The sequence below is a fragment of the Chionomys nivalis genome, chromosome 11, assembly GCF_950005125.1.
Source record: "Chionomys nivalis chromosome 11, mChiNiv1.1, whole genome shotgun sequence".
Taxonomy (NCBI): Eukaryota; Metazoa; Chordata; class Mammalia; order Rodentia; family Cricetidae; genus Chionomys; species Chionomys nivalis.
The window spans coordinates 4,975,979-4,993,023 of NC_080096.1; the positions used below are offsets into that span (position 1 = coordinate 4,975,979).

At 50.4% G+C, this 17,045-nt stretch overlaps 1 protein-coding gene across 10 annotated transcripts in view; it reads left to right on the top strand.

Annotated features, from left to right (window-relative positions):
- Camta1 (calmodulin binding transcription activator 1) overlaps nucleotides 1-17,045 on the top strand; it is an 820,478-nt gene that overhangs the window by 557,452 nt on the left and 245,981 nt on the right. The gene's annotated exons all lie outside the window — the stretch shown is intronic.

Here is a 17,045-nt window from a genome sequence, read left to right on the forward strand (position 1 = left end):
CAGGGTGAGATTGAATTTGGTCCTTAAGTCTGGCTTGTGTTTTACTGATTTATCAGGGCACAGGTAAGGCCTTCTTGCTCGGCAGGGACCCTTAGAATCATGTTTTCCTCAGTCAACACCCCGAGGTCTCACTCCCACTTAAGCCCGGATGGAATCGCCGAAGCACGGAACCTGGAAGAGGTTGTCCTCATCCTCAAGGACAAGATAGGGCTTCAGCACGCGGGGACGGTATGTGCCTGAGCCGGGAAGAAGCTGTTTGTTATAAGCCCGAACACAAGCTTGATCTGCTTTGATAAAAAATTAATACCAGGATGATGCAAACCTTTCTGGCTGCTTCCTAAGAGGCCCCCGAGTGTCAGGGAAGGTTCAGCTCTCGTTCGTGCACAGTGAATTCCTCCACACTAAGTTACTAATCTTGAGAGATTAATGCTGGGCTCTTCAGGTCTAGGGAACCTGAATGTAATATTTATAAGTTGATTGTGTGTAACCCAAGCTTGGAATTTCTACGGCAATACATACAGAGAGTTTTCCCAGAACTCTCCGGGGGTGAGTCTCACCAACACAGCCAAGCCCTGAGAAGGTCTGCAGAGTCTAAATTGAAACATGAAGGTTTTGAATAGGGCTATGCAATGATTTGTTTTAAGCTGTATAAATAGTATGGTTTGGGAATTTGTTGAAAGGGAGTTTTGAAGGTCAGGTTTTGCCCAACGTTGAGTGCGTTTGTATCTAATTTCCAATCTCTGGTCTCTTTTATAATCTTGAGCAGCTTGGCTTTGGAAGTATTTTTAGCTATGGGAAGTTGAGTGTCAATTTAAGAACACTTTCCTCCTGGGAGTGCCGCTGCCCTCTGCACACATTGCTCGGTCCAGAGCACAACATAATCCCAGCTGATCCCCTGGGAAGAATAGCTTCTGAAGGCCACTGGGCCCCTGGACATTGCAGCAGATATGAGAATTTGCTCAAAAGTACAACAAGGCCTGACTTCCAGAAGATTCTCCAACCCTCTTGCTGTTATTTATTTCTTTCTCTAGGGAACACCCATGTGTGGGGTTAGGGAGGCATCCAAAGAGATCAAGAGAGGTGCCATGCCTCACATCTGCGAGAAGCACTGTGCCTGCAGAAGCAATGGCCCCAGCAGGTGTGCCATCTAGGTAGCATGAGAGAGCCATTGGCTCCCACAAGGCCCCAGGGAGCTGTGGGTCACAGGAATAAGTCCCTAGCAGGTTTCAGGTCAGGAGGCGCTAATGCCCTGGGAGGCGGGGTCACAGGAGCTACTGGGGCTCCCAAGCTGCCTCACTCTAGCACAGGGCAGCCTGGTGCTGTTTTTCCATGACCGTCATTAGACTTTCTCTAACAGAACCTTTGAGTGTGGGCTCAGAAAGGGGAGTAGGCTGTTCTTAAGGTGCGCACTGTTGTCCTTTGGACTTTACCAGACTGGTTGCCAAATCAGAAATTGTGTGGTTCTTGTGACCATGAACTACCTAATTGTATCTGGGAACTCCCAGGCACATAGTCAGGTTCAAGCGCCTCATCACTCAGGTCATAAACTGGGCTCTCCACAGGCAAGGGCCAGTTTTACTTGGGAAGCCCTAGTCTGAATTCACCCCCAACTCTTGGCTCTCCTTGGCTTATCTGCTCTGTTGTCTCCCCTGTAGTGCACTTCCTTTTCCCTCAAGTCCTCATCCTTGCTTCACGCCCAATCCAAGAGATTTCATGGCCTTTTGCCTTCTGTCATACATCATGTGATTTACATCCAGTCTTGAGTCAGGATTGTCTCCATGTGATAGATCAGATAGCCCCCGGGCCTGCAAGTTGTTGAGTCTATCCAGTACTTAGTAAGTGGAATTTCTCATGGCATACAATCAGTGACAACATAAGGTGTCTGGGCCCTGAGTACATACATGTAACACTGACTAAGGAGAGGACCAACCACTATCCTGAGGTTTGCTGAGTGCTTCCAAGTTGTGTCCCAACCACTGTGCTGGCAGAGTAACCTGGCATCCTGACCGAGCCACACTATGACTCATAGGTGCATGTGCTTGACTAAGCCTAAATAGTGGATACACAAAAGAGTAATTATGGGACCACAGTGGCTGTGTTGGACACGATGACGATGATGATGGTAATGGGGATAATGATGGTAGCAATAACAGTACTGATAATTGGTGATAACAGCTGAAGTGGTGGTGATTATATGACAATTGAGATTATGCTATGGATAATGGTGGTGACAGTGATGCTAATGATGAAATAGTGATGGAGATGATGGTGATGATGATGGTGGGGATGGTGATATAAAATGATGTAGATAACAACAATATGATGTTGGGGTGATGGAAAAATGATGGCGATGGTGATGATTATGATGGTGATACTGGTATAATAGTGGTGATAATAGGTATAATAGCTACTATGGTGATAACGATGATACTGGACTGGATGATGGTGATAGTGGTGCTGATGGTGAGATACTAATGATTGTGGTTGACAGTGTGCTGATGATAGGGATGTTGGGAAATAGTGGTGGTAGAGTTAATAGTGATGATGCTGAGGATATGAATGGTATGGATAATGGTGATGGTTGAGATGGTGGTAGGGATGATGAAGGTGGGTGGTGACTGTGAGGATAACGATGATCATGACCATGACGATAATGCTGATGATGATGACGATGCTGCTGCTGCTGATGATGATAATGATGATGCTTGTTGGTGATGACGATGATGCTGATGCTGATGATGCTGCTGCTGCTGATGATGATGATAATGAGGATGCTTGATGGTGATGACGATGATGATGATGACAACGATGATGACGATGATGACAATGATTGATGATGATGTGGTAAAAGTGCTGATGATAGGTGTTGTGATGGTGGTGATTATCCTGGATGGTGATGATAGCAGAGATGCAGATGATGATGATATTGGATAATGATGAGAGCTGGGAATGATATTGGTAGTAATAGAGTTGGGTGGTGATTGTGGTGAAGACTCTGATAAAGAGGTGATGATAGGTTATAGTGGTGGTAATGATGGTACGAGATGATGGTAGTGGTAGAGATGATGCTATGGATGACAGGATGAAGAGATGTTGGTGAGGTCATGGGGAATGGCATTATGGTGGTGGTAGTGTTGGTATTGTGGGGATTGTGATCTTACAACTTCCAGATCACAGTCTATCACTGAGAGAAGTCAGGGCAGGAACTCAAGGCAGGAATCTAGAGGCAAGAACTGAAGCAGAGGCCATGGAGGAACACTGCTTACTGATTTGCTCCCATGGTCTTCTCAGTCTTCTTTCTTACACAACCCAGGACCACCTGCCCAGAGGTAGCACAGTGGGCTGAGCTCTCCCACAACAGTCATTAATCAAGAAAATGCCCCACAGGCTAATAATATGGTGGCAATTCCCCAGTTGAGGTTTCCTCTCCCTTAGTGTCTCTAGTTTGTGTTAAAAATTAACCACCACAGTGTAATAGTGCTGGCTATAGATAACAGACTAGATAATAGTGGTGACAGAAATGGTTTGAGATAGCAGTGATAACAGGGGATGATAGTTATGGCTGGAGAGAGGTGGGGGACAATAATGGTGGTGCTGATGCTAGGAATGAGGATAACAGTGATGGTGACGATGAGGATGGATGATGATGGGAATCTTGGAATTCTGGTGGAGAGGATGGAGATGAGCATATTTGCTAGCCTCTCAGATCTCTAGCCAGTTCTGGGATTTGTTCAGGCTCAGAGGCCACTCGTGACTCCCCTCCAAGTCCTCTGTGTATTCTCCCATAAGAAAGCCTGTTCCAGACACCACCATTTCTGCTCTGTGAGTTCTCAAAGACACCAAGTAAAATCACTTCTAACTCCCTGCTCCTGCAGGGTCTTCAGCTGCTCCCTGTTAGGCTCCTGTGCCTCCCGCTGACGTATTTTTATTGTCAGGTTAGAAGAAAATATTCTACTCGTTTGCAACATTCTCATTATATTCCCTTTATAACAATTTCTAAAAGAGAATAAATATAAAATATTTCTCTGTATTGTGGCAATATTTCAGCCTGACTTTAATACGCTGCATAGTTTTCTAACTCACAATTCTTCCAGCCTTGTGATGACAGTTAAGAAATCTTCAGACCTGGGAAAACATGTGGATCAATGAGTTAGTGGAGACGCAGGACACTTAATGGGGATTTGGGGAGAAAAGCTTTCTGCAGACTCAGAGGTCTTCCCAGTCTGAAGAGAGAGACCTACTCCTCACCCCAGAGCCTCCCTTCCCGCGGCCGTTTCTGAGCACTCTGAGGTGTTAACTTTGGGCCCCATTAACAGCTGAGCACCCAGTGGGCTTGGTTGGGAAGGGTAGAAGGGAGAGTCCTTGACCAGGTATCATCCACAGGTGACTGTAGCCCCAGAAAAGCCATGTACACAGTGTGCCCCTAAAGCTCCCCCTGAACCTCTGGCCCTGAACTCACCATAGCACAGATCCCTGCCTCATGTGTAGAACACTGTGAATTCCAGCAGCTCCACTCTGACACTCTCCCTTGAGCAGTAGACGGGGCTGCACCAGAGGGCTCTCCTTGCATAGACGGACAGTTGGTGGAGGGCACAGGTCATGTGACAGCCGGTAGCCTCTGTCTCCTCTAGTAGATCCTACTCCATCTGCACTGGCCACCCACCCCCTCCAGTCACAGAATGGATGGCGATGCCCAATATGAATATGCATTTAGGAAGTGCTGATGGTACCAGGGCAAGTAGGGCCTTGAACCAAGTACTCAGGAAGCTGTATTCAGATCTGGAGGACAAGACCCCAATGTGAGAGGCCATATGACTTTCCAAGACCAACTAGATGCAGATGGAACCCCGGAGGGTGTACGGGGAGCCACAGGATGGCAACTGCTGTGTGCTGTGCAGAGATTCATGCCAAGTATGGCTGTGCTTCTTCTCTTCTAACCTTCACTCTGCTTTATAGACTGAGCAGGGCATTATACAAACAAGAAACTGGTCCAGAGAGGGCATATAACTTCCCCAAGGTCACACAGCCAGAATGCATGAAGTTGGAGTCCGAACTCAGGTCTACTCACAAGTCAGCATAGATGGGGAGCCCATTCTTTGGGTGTTTCCAAAGTGGTCTGGAGAACCATCAGAGACAGCTCTCCATACCACAGAGAATGACGTGGAAGCAGCTGCATGCTGTGAGAATCTGGGTCTGGCTCTAGATAAAAAAGCTTTGGAATGGCCCACACAGAGGCAAGACTGGTGAAGGGCAATGGTAGTGTTCTGCCCCCATCCTTGACAGTAAGGACTAGGAGCCTTCCAGGGGAGGCAGGCTTGGGATTCCCTGCAGAGTGGGGCCCTGGAGATTCAGCTGCTCTTTCCTGTCTGGTACCCGCCTCTTGGCTGTCTCGGTTCCACTCTGTGGAACCAAATTTGATGGCCCCCTTGTGGCCCTGCATCTTCCGTTATCTCTATCCAGGGCCCTTCTGTCTTTCCGCCTCACAGGGAGAGGATTATTTACAGCCTTGTTTATTTCACTCTCTGTAGGAAATGCCCAGGCTGAGCTCCCACTGGGGAGACAGGTAGCAGCAAGGGCGGGAGCAGCCGTGCCCAGCCACAGTCTGCATCCTTTTGAATAAAAGCTCTGTACCTGGGTTAGGGCTCTGTTTCATAGCAACCTCAGAGGGTCTCTTGGCCCCTCAGGAGAAATCAGCCCCTTAGAATAAAGAATGTGACCTTCTCTGGCCACTGGATGTGTGGTGATCAAGGATCCTGCACCCAGGGTACACTAAATCCTTAGTGCAGGTCTCATAGCCTTGGGGGGGGGGGGAAGGGAGTGTATTTCCCCTAGGGTCTCTACAGGAGGAAATCTCCAGATGGTGCCTCTGGGAGCCATTTGACCTTAGGACTGGGCATGCATGCCCAGGCACAGACCCCTGCACCTTTTGTCCCCTGAATTACCCAGTGGTTTCCTGCTGTAGAGTCCCTGCAGGTTCCTAATCCTTGGGAAGATGCCAGGGCAAAGCCAGGGCGAGGAGGGGCATGAAGACACACAAGGAACTATAGACACGTACTACTGCCTGACTGAACCCCAGAGAATACTACAGCAGGGGCTGTGGACGGTGTGATTCCATTTAGATGATATTGTTAAAATGATACAATTATGGGCATAGAGAACAGATTGGTGTGACCATAAGGGGCTGGAAAAGAAGGAGGTGGTGGTGGCTTGGCAGGAGAAGTCCTTGTGACAGAAATGTTCTGAGGCCCAGTGTCTAGATATGTAGAGAAGGAGGCTTGCTGGCCCAGTGATAGCTATCAGCTCTTGCGATCCTCCCTTCTCACCACAGAAGAATCAGTTCTTAGTTACTTTTCTGTTGCTGTGGCGAAAACACCGCAATGAAGGCAACTTCCAGAAGAAAGAGTGTATCTGGGTTTATGGTCCTAGAGTCAGAATCCATAGAAACCAGAGTGAGGAAGCAGGCAGCAGGAACTGGGTGCTAAGAGAAGTCAAGGGCCCACATGTGAACCAAAGAGAGTTCCCTGGGAATAGCCGAATCTTTCAGCTCTCCAAGCCCACCTCGGGGACACGCCTCCTCCAGCTAGCCCAGAACTCCTAAATCTCCCAACAGCACCACCAGCTGGGGACAGCACTCAAATGCCCCTGACCATGGGGGACAGCACATCTAGACAATCACAAATGCCAAGACTGTGAACTGGACCTACACCTCCACTGCAGTCCACCCTTACCTGTACCCCAAGATTCCCCTATGCCTCCTCTAGGGACCAAGCCCCTCCCCCTACCCCCTGGTTGGGAGAGGACAGACTTTTATGTACATGCAGAGCTGGGCTAATGCCGTAGAGATCAGCATGTGGGAATGACCAGAGCCTTTGTCCCCATTTAAAGGACTGCAGGAGGTGTGTGGAGGGGACAGGTGGTGAAAGGCACTATGCATGTACATGTAGGCCAGGGACAGATACTGTATGTGTCTTTCTCACAGTAGGGAGGCTGGGTCATTTCATTCATTCATTCACTGTCCCAGAAGCCCCAGAGCTCCCTCTGTGTCTAGGACCTTGCTAAGCGCCAGCTGCCCTAACCTGAATCTGAGTAGATGTACGGAATTCCTCAGATGGGGGTTTGGATAAAGGACAGGAGTTGGTTTCAAAAGGCTGGCAAATCCATGACCAATGGCATTAGGTTTTCTTGTTGTAAGGGGCACGAGAAGGGGTGGAAGGCCAAGCCAACCTTCCGCTGGGTGAAACCTAATTGACAAGATTCTCCATCTCATTCCTGAGGGAGGGAACATTTGTGGCTGTCTATTGGGAACTCTTGTACACTGGAGGGATACAAACCCAGCATCTTGCCTGTGGCAGAGCTCATCGCAGGCAGCAGAGACCTGACCTGGCCTCCCTTGTTCCTCCTATGGCAGTTCAGGATCCTGTGCGCAAGGAATGGTGCCACCCACTGTGGACTGTTAAGGGTTTTTTTTCTTCTGCTGATGCAATAATCCAAATCAGATCAATCAAACCAAATTAAAAGAAGCCCAAATTTAATGGATGCCAGCGCTCCCTGGTGGCCTTCCAGGAAAATACGGGAGGGGGGAGGAAAACCTGGAAGACCATTTGTTTGTTCTCTGAGGGACAGTTTAAATAGCCTGTGGGAGTGGTCTTGACCCTCTCTGGGGAGGGGTCACCCTTTGGCGGGCTTTCCTGGAGGCGGTGTCTGGACTGTGGCAACTCCCAGGGGAGGGGGCTTGAAATGGAGCTTTCCACCCAACATTCCAAAATGGATGTCCGGGACTGTGGTGAAGCCCCCAACCAAATATGTTCCTACCTCAACAGAATCAAAATAATCCCTTACAGACATGCCTTCAGAGCAACCAGAGCTGGTCCTCCACTGAGACTCTCTCCCTATGACTCTACACTGTTAAATGGGGGGAGTGGAGCAGCAAGTGCAATCTCCCTGTCCCCACCCATTCCTGAAACCTTGGCAGTCCATGGTCACATTGCCATGAATCCCGCTTCAGGACTGTGGTTGATGACAAGCGTCTCTGCTTGAACCATCTCAGAGCTGAGTCCCTCCCTCAATACCCCGGCTTCCAGTGAGTCCTGGAAAGCAGGGCACTCATGGCATCAGACCGGAAAGCTTCTCGGGTTACAGGAGACATCTCAGTCCTGGAGCAAGGAATGAGACATTCCACATAACACGCCCAAGCCTTTATCCCCAAAGTAACCCAGCTATCCACAGGGAAGGAAGCCTTGCTGATCCCTTAGGCTCAACCCTGGTCACCCTGTGGTAGGAATGTTGATTACAGACATGGCTCCTTAGCTGCCAGGGAGCTCTTCCTGCAGATGCGGCAGCCGGGGAGGATGTGATGTAAGATGGGAAGCAGCCTTGCACTGTGGTCCTTTTTTTAAGACCCTGCAGAGTCTCCGCATCCACACAGCTGTTCAGGATCCTCTGGCCCCAGGGCCCACCTGGAAGAGAGTTCCTGGACTCCTAGGCTGATGCAAATTTTCCAAGTTCTGAAGTTGGGTCTCATGGACAGAGGTTGGGCTGCAAACCCTCCCCACAAAGCAGGCAGAGCTCTGGGCTTATCTCCATTTGCAGATATCAGATGGCAGGGCCCCAAGAATCTTAAGTGGGAGGAGCAGGTGACCACAGAGGGGTCCTACTGGGAGAGGTTCTGGAACTTTCTTCCCAGCCCCGTGGCTCTAAGGTACATGGACCTTGTTCCTGGGACTCAAGTTCCAACCAGGTCTGCGGCATCTTGCAGGCCTCAGCACACCCAGAGGGCTGTTGTTTCTCATAAATCATAATCTCCCACCTTCATGTCACATCCTAGAGTAGCTCAAGCGACTGGGCTTCTGTGGAGCAGGGAGGAAGGTGGGGTTCTCAGTGTGGTGAAGCACCGAGGGTCCTGCCGTCTAGGAGTGGGGTGCAGGGAGGTGATAAGAGACTGCAAAGAAAAAGAAAAAGAAAATAACCGGGAGCCACCATTACCAGGTGCGGCAGTGGGTGGGTTCCGACCTGGGTGCCAAGCCTGTTGCTGGCTAGGAAGTGACAGGACACACCTGCCCTATAAGCAGATCTTGTTCTCCAGTGTCTCACCCATAAGGCACAGTGGTAGGCTCAGTCAGTCGGGAAGGAAACAGAAGCATGAAGCAAGCAGTCCCTGTCATGTCCAGGAGAAGTTCCATGGGCAGAAACCCAGAAGAGGTCCCCCCGGACATCCACAGGAAGGCTCCCTTGTCCAAGATTCAGCACAGCTTTCTCCGTCCAGAGTGCAAGGACCTTGATTCCTGGGTGGGTGAGATGAGAGAAGACAGAGCTTGGCGTCCTGGGGCCAGGACTGGGGTTCCACGGCTCTGGTGCTGTGCAGCACACATGTCCTAGTGTGAAGCATCTCGTAGTTTTTGCTTTCCTCTGTCATAAGAACGGTGGACTGCAACAAGCTCTGAGGGACTGGTGGGGTTGTCTCTAGAACGCCCTAGGCCAGCCATGATGGCCTGTCCCGGCTGAGAGGGAAGGAAGTAGCTCCAGGGAAGTCAAAGGCCTGGGGCACACATACCAGTGCTGGGTCTCCATACCTGTTCATACGTTAACCTCTACTGTGGGCACCACACACTGCTACCATCACGCAGGTGACAGTCTACCTCAGGACCCTCGTGCCAAGGCTGTCCCAGGTCTCTCTCCATCACCTGGCAAGGAAGAGATGTTTAACTCACATCCCAGAGCCCACAGCCAGCCTCCAAAAAGGCAAGCATTCCCCTGACCCCAGCTTCCTTTCTATCTTCCCCGGAAGCCTGAGCAGGCCAGTGCAGCCCCAGCAGGGACCAGGCCTGTCCAGCTCCTCCGTAGCTGGCAGGAGCCGTTCTCTGCCAGGGAGACCTAGAACACAGGGTGAGCCGGCAGCTCCGGCGTCTGATTGATTGCGCCCTTCAGAACAGATATATGTTTTAATAATCTGTTTCCAAAATTAGCCTCTCTCCGGGCAGCAGCTGTCACAAACAGCACGAGACCCGCTCTCTTCTCACCTGTCAGAGGTAGATAGCGCTCGCCTTCACGAGTGTGGCAGGTGTGGCCCCTGGGTCCCAGAACCCTAGGAGCGGAAATACAGTTCCACTCTCTTGCAGACTCCAGGAGACGGGGTGAGGCAGAGTAGTGACGTGGGCCAGCCTGATTGACTCTTGTCCCTTCTCAGCACAGCTTGAGGACTGACTGAGAGTGTCTCTTCTCCACTCCCTGTCTCTCGACTGTAAAGTACCTATGGTTAATTGGCTTTACATGCAACTCTTTGTGATTAAAATAGATGAGAAATATAGTAGGTGCCCAGGGAGTGTTTGGTGATGGGGTGGGGGAGGCTTTGCGCACTGTCCTTTGTCCTTCAACCCTGACTTAAACCTCGAGTCTGTTTGTGTGTGTATTTATGTGCACATACGTGTGTGTGTGGAGGCCAGAGATTTGTTCTGGAAGTCCTCCTCAATTGCTTCTCCACCTAATTGTCAAGACCGTCTCTCACTGACGCTGGAGTTCACTGGGCAGACTGAGCTATATATAACCCGAGCTAGTGGAGGCAGAGGGGCTTCCTGGGAGAGGTTCTGAGCTCAGCTTCTAAAGCTTCAGACTTCACACTGGCCAGAAGGTGGGGAAGCACTTACGGCCAGAGGGGCAGCTGGAGGAGAGCATCCCTGAGCTCCAGGGGCCCTGCTTACTAACTGGTGATGATGGACCAGCAGATCTCAGCTGACTCAATCATGCCGCTCCGCCAAGTTCTCCCACCAGGATGGGTTCTGCCTGCACTGCCCACCCATGCCTGTGTCTCCGAGCTCGCCCAGCCTTTTGACATTGAGATGTGATACTGCCTTCTATAAAGTTCAACCTCGAGAACCACACAATCCAGACTTTTGAAATTGCAAAAGAGAAAAAAAAGAATCTTGTGTTAAGGAACTTTGCAATTCTGTGTTGGGCTACATGCGTGGCTGTCTTGGGGTCATGTGACCCATGAACCACAGATTAGATACACCTGGTCCAACCTCAGGGCAGACAAAAATGGGCAACCAGGGCCCAAGGTAGGCCTTACTTTTGGCACCCTGCCCCAGTCCTCCATCAGCCCTCTCCAAGAAGCCCCCACCCCTGTCTTCTAGGGACCCCCGCAGGACTTCCCCAGGGATGCCCTTGTCCCCTGACGACTTTATTTCTTTTCTCCCTCTTTCTGAAATTTCATCTGCATCAAAGTGAGATCCCTCATGCTCGGCTCTCGACGAGGCTGTGGTGATTAAGCACTTAAATTGATTAATCAAATTTCCTGTGATGAGAACTACCGTCATTCATTAATCTGAGCGGGATTATAAATAAGAGATGGCAGGCACAGAAGACTAGCGTGTTGGCAGATGGATACCGTGGCATGAATCGCAAGTAGGCGCCCGCTTCCTGAGGGCTTGAGCAGTCGGCAGCCTGGGGCCAGAACTTCCCTAAAGACAGAATTAGACGAAGATTAAAGTATCCCGTTTTTAATAAGGAGCTATGCAAAGCGAAGGAGCAACCTGTGCCAGGAAGAGAGCACAGGTTGCATACCAATGACCCGGCGGTGTGAGCAAAGGTTGAGGCAGGCCTGGGGGATGTGGGTCTGCCTGGAGGTGGACACCAAAGAAAGGTGATGTCAAGATTCCAACCCTGTTTGAGAATATGGGTGGACGGATGAGCCCTGGCTCAAATCCTGCCCTCGACATCCATTCAGTGGGACCTGCCAAGGTTCTCAGTCCTAACCTAACCTAACCTAACCTAACCCTCTAACCATGGGCCATAGCATCTAGTGAGATATGGGTGCTAGTTAAGCCCCTTCTATTGGGTTAGTTAATATTAAATGTGCTGAGATACATTTTATCCAGACTACAGGTATTTATTGAGCCCTTGGTCTATAACAGTATTGAGCTGGTATGTGTGGATTTACAGAGAGTAAGTACCGTCCCCTCCCCAGGAGGGCTGGTGTTTTGATGGGAAGACAGGTGTTATGGGGAGGTGTCATCACCGCAGGCTTCCCAGGGGCTGAATTCTCTACTGACCTCTAGACCAGCTGCAAGGGTGTCGCTTCTGTCACTCTTTCCCACTCTGCTCCCCTCCCGGGACATTCTGCATGACTTCTAAGTCTTATAGGTGCTGACAGGATTGTCACTCCTAACTCAGTGCCCTGCCTCCCAACCCGGATCTGAATCACTTCGAGATCCTGCAGAATGGCAGCAGAGACTTCTGGACCCCCACTCAGACAAACGCAAGACCCACCAGGCTTCCTTTGCCCCCTCAGTGTCAGTGCCAGATCCAGCATGCAACAAACCTTAGCAAGCATTGGTGAGCGTCTGCCTAGCTCTTGCTTGGCATCAGGTTCCATCAGGACACTGGGTACCCAGTTTGCCTTCAGAATCCAGTGGGGAAGGAGAGATGGATAAGCCAGGAGATGTTCACATTAGCTTGGGATGAGTCAGAATGGAGGGTAAGGCTTCCTGGATAGGTTGTGTGGATGGAGGATTCCAGGAAAAAGGGAGAGCAGAGTTTCTAAATGGAGCTCCTCAGGTCTCTGTGCCTCCCCCTTTCCAGTTATTTCTGCCTCCTGACACCCCCTTGCGGGGTCCTAACATGGCCTTTGCAGAAGTTTCCCATAAGCTGGCCCTCTCACACCCCTGCCTAGGCACAAGAGACCAGGAACTGCCAGGCTCGGTCCGCCCTCTTCAGGCCTCCCACAGAGATCACTGGGTGTGTGAGGATGCAGGCTGGACTGAGTGGGAGCTCTCTTAGAGGGATCCTCTAGTGCTCCTGTAAGATTAAAACTATCATTCCTGGCTGAATTGGCCTCTTGCATGGGTTTACTAAGTATTTTAAACTCCTTATTAAAAGTGTTATCATTTTTTAAAATGTCAGCTGTCTTGTCCTTTCTCTGGAGTGTGACCCAGATATATGTCCAAGTACACCACCCAAAAATGACCTCTGCCCTGAGACCCAAGATCACAAGCCATTTTGAGGACCTGCTCTGTGCCCAGCACTCTGGGGTAATCCAGGCATCTGGTAACTCAGCCTGTGCCTCAGTGGCCCCAGTAGGTTCTGCAGCAGCCAGGAGGTCTGCAGAATGCTCATGAGGCAGGCGGGGATACAGTCTGGGGCCAGGGTTCTCTCTCTCTGCCACTTCTCTCCTCTCTGGGTGCTGAGCCAGACAAGAAGGCAATAAACAAAATCCTGCATCCCAGGAGTCCCTGGCCTAGGGAAGAGACAGGGCATAGGCACTGGGTCCAGGCAAGGTCTGGACTCTGAAGGGATAGAGGAGAAGCCAGGTTGGGTGTCAAGGTTGGATGCATATTACTGATAATGTTATGTAATTATTATTATGTATACTGATAATATTATGTAATATTATCAGTAATATGTATCCAAGTCAGTTACTCAGTGCAGCAATATGTATCCAAATCAGTCTGGGAAAATTAGAGCAGGTTAAAGGAGAAGGGGCTCAGTCAGGCTGAGTCAGGATTGTGTCAAGCTAAGCTAGGCTAGGTTAGGCTAGGCTAGACTAGGTTAGATTAGGTTAGACTAGGTTAGGTTAGAGATAATCTTAGGCTAGGTTAAGGTTAGATGGGTTAGAGTAGTATTAGGTTAGATTAGGGTTAGGTTGATGTTAGATATGGTTAGGGTTGAATTAGGTTAGGGTTAAGTGAAGGTTAGATAGTTTTAGGGTAGAGTTAGGTTAAGGTTTGGCTAGGGTTAGGTTAAGGTTGGGGTTGCGCAAATGTTATTCTATGTTAGGCAAGGTAGGGTTAAGTTTAGATTAGATTAGGGTAAAATTAGAATAGGTTAGGGTTATGTTAGCATTAGATTAGTGCTAATTTAAGGTTAGATGGGGTTAAAAACCAGGTGAGTTCCTGACAATATGGAAAAGTGCATAGCAAGTCCCAGCTTGCTCACAGCACAGAACTAGACAAGAAAGAGCCCATGGGGCTTCAAGCTGCATGCTCCAGCATTCCCCTCAACAGAGCCCTGTTCCCCTGAGCACCAGTGATGACAGTGGATAGCGGGGATGGTGCTAAACTCTAGTGGAAAGGTCCCTTAGCAGGTTTTGCAAGGTTCCTGAGGTCTCTAGGAATGATGGTGCTGTGTGTGACCAGGGCAGAGGGCAAAGAGGCAACAAGAATGGATGAGTCAGTCAGGGCTACACAGTGTAGGGACAAAGCCTTGGCTCACACAGGGAAGGTTCCAGAGCAGGAGGGGAGGAAGATCCAGTGAGATGATCTTAGCAACTGCAAGCAGTAAGAGTCTAGGAAAGCACCCAGCACTTGGTGTGCTGACACTACTGGTGGACAAGGAGATGCCTTAGAGCCAGGTCTGAATGTCAGTCAGCGAGGGCTAGGTGTCCCTTGACCCCATGGGTGCTGGGAGACCAGTGCCCAGTGTGTGCAGAGTGTACATGCCCAGTTGAACAAGCTGCCCTGTGTCACTGGGTCCAGATGGAAGGACCTCACTGTCCCTGGGTCAGTAGACACAGACCTCCTTAGAGAAAGAGTCTGGGAAGCTTGTCAAGGCCAGGTCATGCTTGGCTTTCAGCTCCACTCTTCTGTGTAGAAAGAATTTTAGAATGTTTTAAGTCTTTCAAAGTGGTCTGCATTCAGTTACTGTGGGCTGAAATATTCTACCTACTGCAGTTCCTGGTGACCCAGGCTGGGGGCAGAGGCCCCAATGTGTCAACTGGGTTAGCCTGAATTGGCACAAATGCCTAGGAGTCTAGATCTTGTGTTGACAATTGTTCCTAGAGCCACCAAAGGCCTGGGTCCCATCTTGGCATAGACACAGCTTGAAGGAGGCTGTGGATGTTTGGGACCATTCTGTCCTCGTGTGGACCAGGAAGGAGTCAGGTGGATAAGTCCTAGCATCTCCTGCAGCCCCGTTTCACAATTCAAGCATCTTCCACCCACCCACTCACCTTGCTGTCGGCAAGAGTTAAGTTTTAATGAGAAGAGAGATTCTCTCTGGAATATTGAGTATAATTAAAACTGTGAGGAGAGAAAAAAGAATCTAGCAAACATTGAGAGGGCTAGAGGAAGTGAAAACGGTAAACCACGACCCCGCCTTTCTTTCCCTTTGACACGGATTATTAAGTCAGGTTTGAAAGAGTTCCTATTAAATATTTAAATTTTTCATTAAATATTCATCATCTCAAAAATTGCTTTCTAACAGATCCTTAGGTAAATATAACAATATTTGATCACAAAAGCTGCTTGGCCTGGCAGAGGCTTGTGGTAAGAGGCTGTCTGAGCCTCAGATCCCATGGGTATGGAGAGTCCCACTCAGGGATGGAGCCTTGGGAGAGCCAGGGAGGATAGGGCTGTTATTGGCTGTGGTGAGAGGCTCTAAGGGCAAAAGGGCCACAGAGAAGCGAAGTGGTACATGGGGGCTAAGTTACTGGTCCTGCTGGATGGGGTCCAGTCTTAGGGCCGCATGGAGAATGCTTCCTACAGAAGAGGCTGTGTTCTGGCTTGTGTTACCTGTGGGAATCTTCCATCATCGGTCACTGAGCTGGTTGACTGAAGGTATCTCTTCTCTGGGGACGCAGATGGGCCTCTCCTCCAGGGTTCGGTGGGACTCTGTTCGAAGCCCTGAGGCTCCTTGTGTGGACACCTGGTCTTCCATCACAGACTGTTCACAGCATCCTATGAGCGGAGCTGCTGATATCCCACCCTTGTCTTTTCTTCCTCCCAGGAGCAATGCTGGCATCCGCAGATGGTGTTTAGAATCAGAGCATCCTTTATGGCCTACCCCCTGGGACACGCCAGCTCTATATGCCCCACTATCCGTGCCCACCCAAAATATCACAGACACTGCCAGCACTTTCAGAGAGCAGACATGCTCTTTTGGGGGGCACTTCTCTGCAGGAGGGCACCTGGAAACACTGGCTGTGCGTGTGTGGTGGATGGCATGGGATAGCCTTGGACAGAAGGGTTTTGAATGGATGGGCGTCTGAGACAGCGCTGTGTGGGATGCTGGCACACATTATAACCTGCAGGTCTTAGAGCCCTGGCCTTGGCCAGCCTTTTACTTACACACTGTTTTCCCCTCCCCAGCCCCAACCACACCACCTCAGAGTTTCTTCTACACATGAGCATGACACCCCCACGCCCACCCTCCAGCGTTCACACTGAGTTTCTCCCGCTTCACCCAGGCTTCTAGGCCTGCCCAGGAACCCCTCCATGCCTACCTTCTCAGTCCTACTCAATGCCTATGCTAGCCTTGGGTACTGGGATGAATGCCAGACCATCGTGGGAAACCTGGCATCTACCATGGAACACACCCTTCTTGGTTCTTAGCCCTCCACCGGATAGCAAGGCTTAGTCTTCCTTTCCCACCATCTTCTGAGCCCTGCACCTGGGCTCTGTCTTCCTGGGTGGTTTGATAGGTCAGGCAGCTTCCCCTTCTCAGTACCACCTGTGGAGGGCAGGGTAATTATCATCTCCTGCTTCCTGGGAGGTGGAGGTTGCACCCCGTGCTGGGTTTGAGGAGTTTCCAGATGCACATCAGGCAGGAGCTTGCCACTACAGGAGGCAGAAACTATTCTCTGCTTCCCACTGTGCCCACGCTTGGGTACTGTGCCTCTGTTGTTTGTTCAAGGTCACATGGTGCTATAAAACTAAGGACAAACCCAAGAAGATGCAGCCGCAGAACCTGCCGACACTGAGACGATGCTCATGAGACACCCCTGGCAGATGAGCTGGGCTTCCCTCCGCGGCTGCCTCTTTCTCCCCCTTAGGCCACCCTCTGTCTTGGCAGAGCAGAGAGGAGACCTAGGTGGAGGAGCCTAGCCTCCCCACTTCCCTCGTCTCCTTCCCTGAGCAAATTCTGGGGTGAGCAGGAGGCCGCAAAGATTGATGGTTTCCCTCACAGGCAGCAGGCACAGGCATGGGGTTCTCTCTCTGCACAGCCCTGATAAATGACACCTGCTGAAGGGACCACCTCTCGGGCTCCCAGGCTGACAGGAAGGCATGAAATCCCATGCTTCAGTGGATCTGGAATGCACTTGAGCCTGTGTCCTGCAG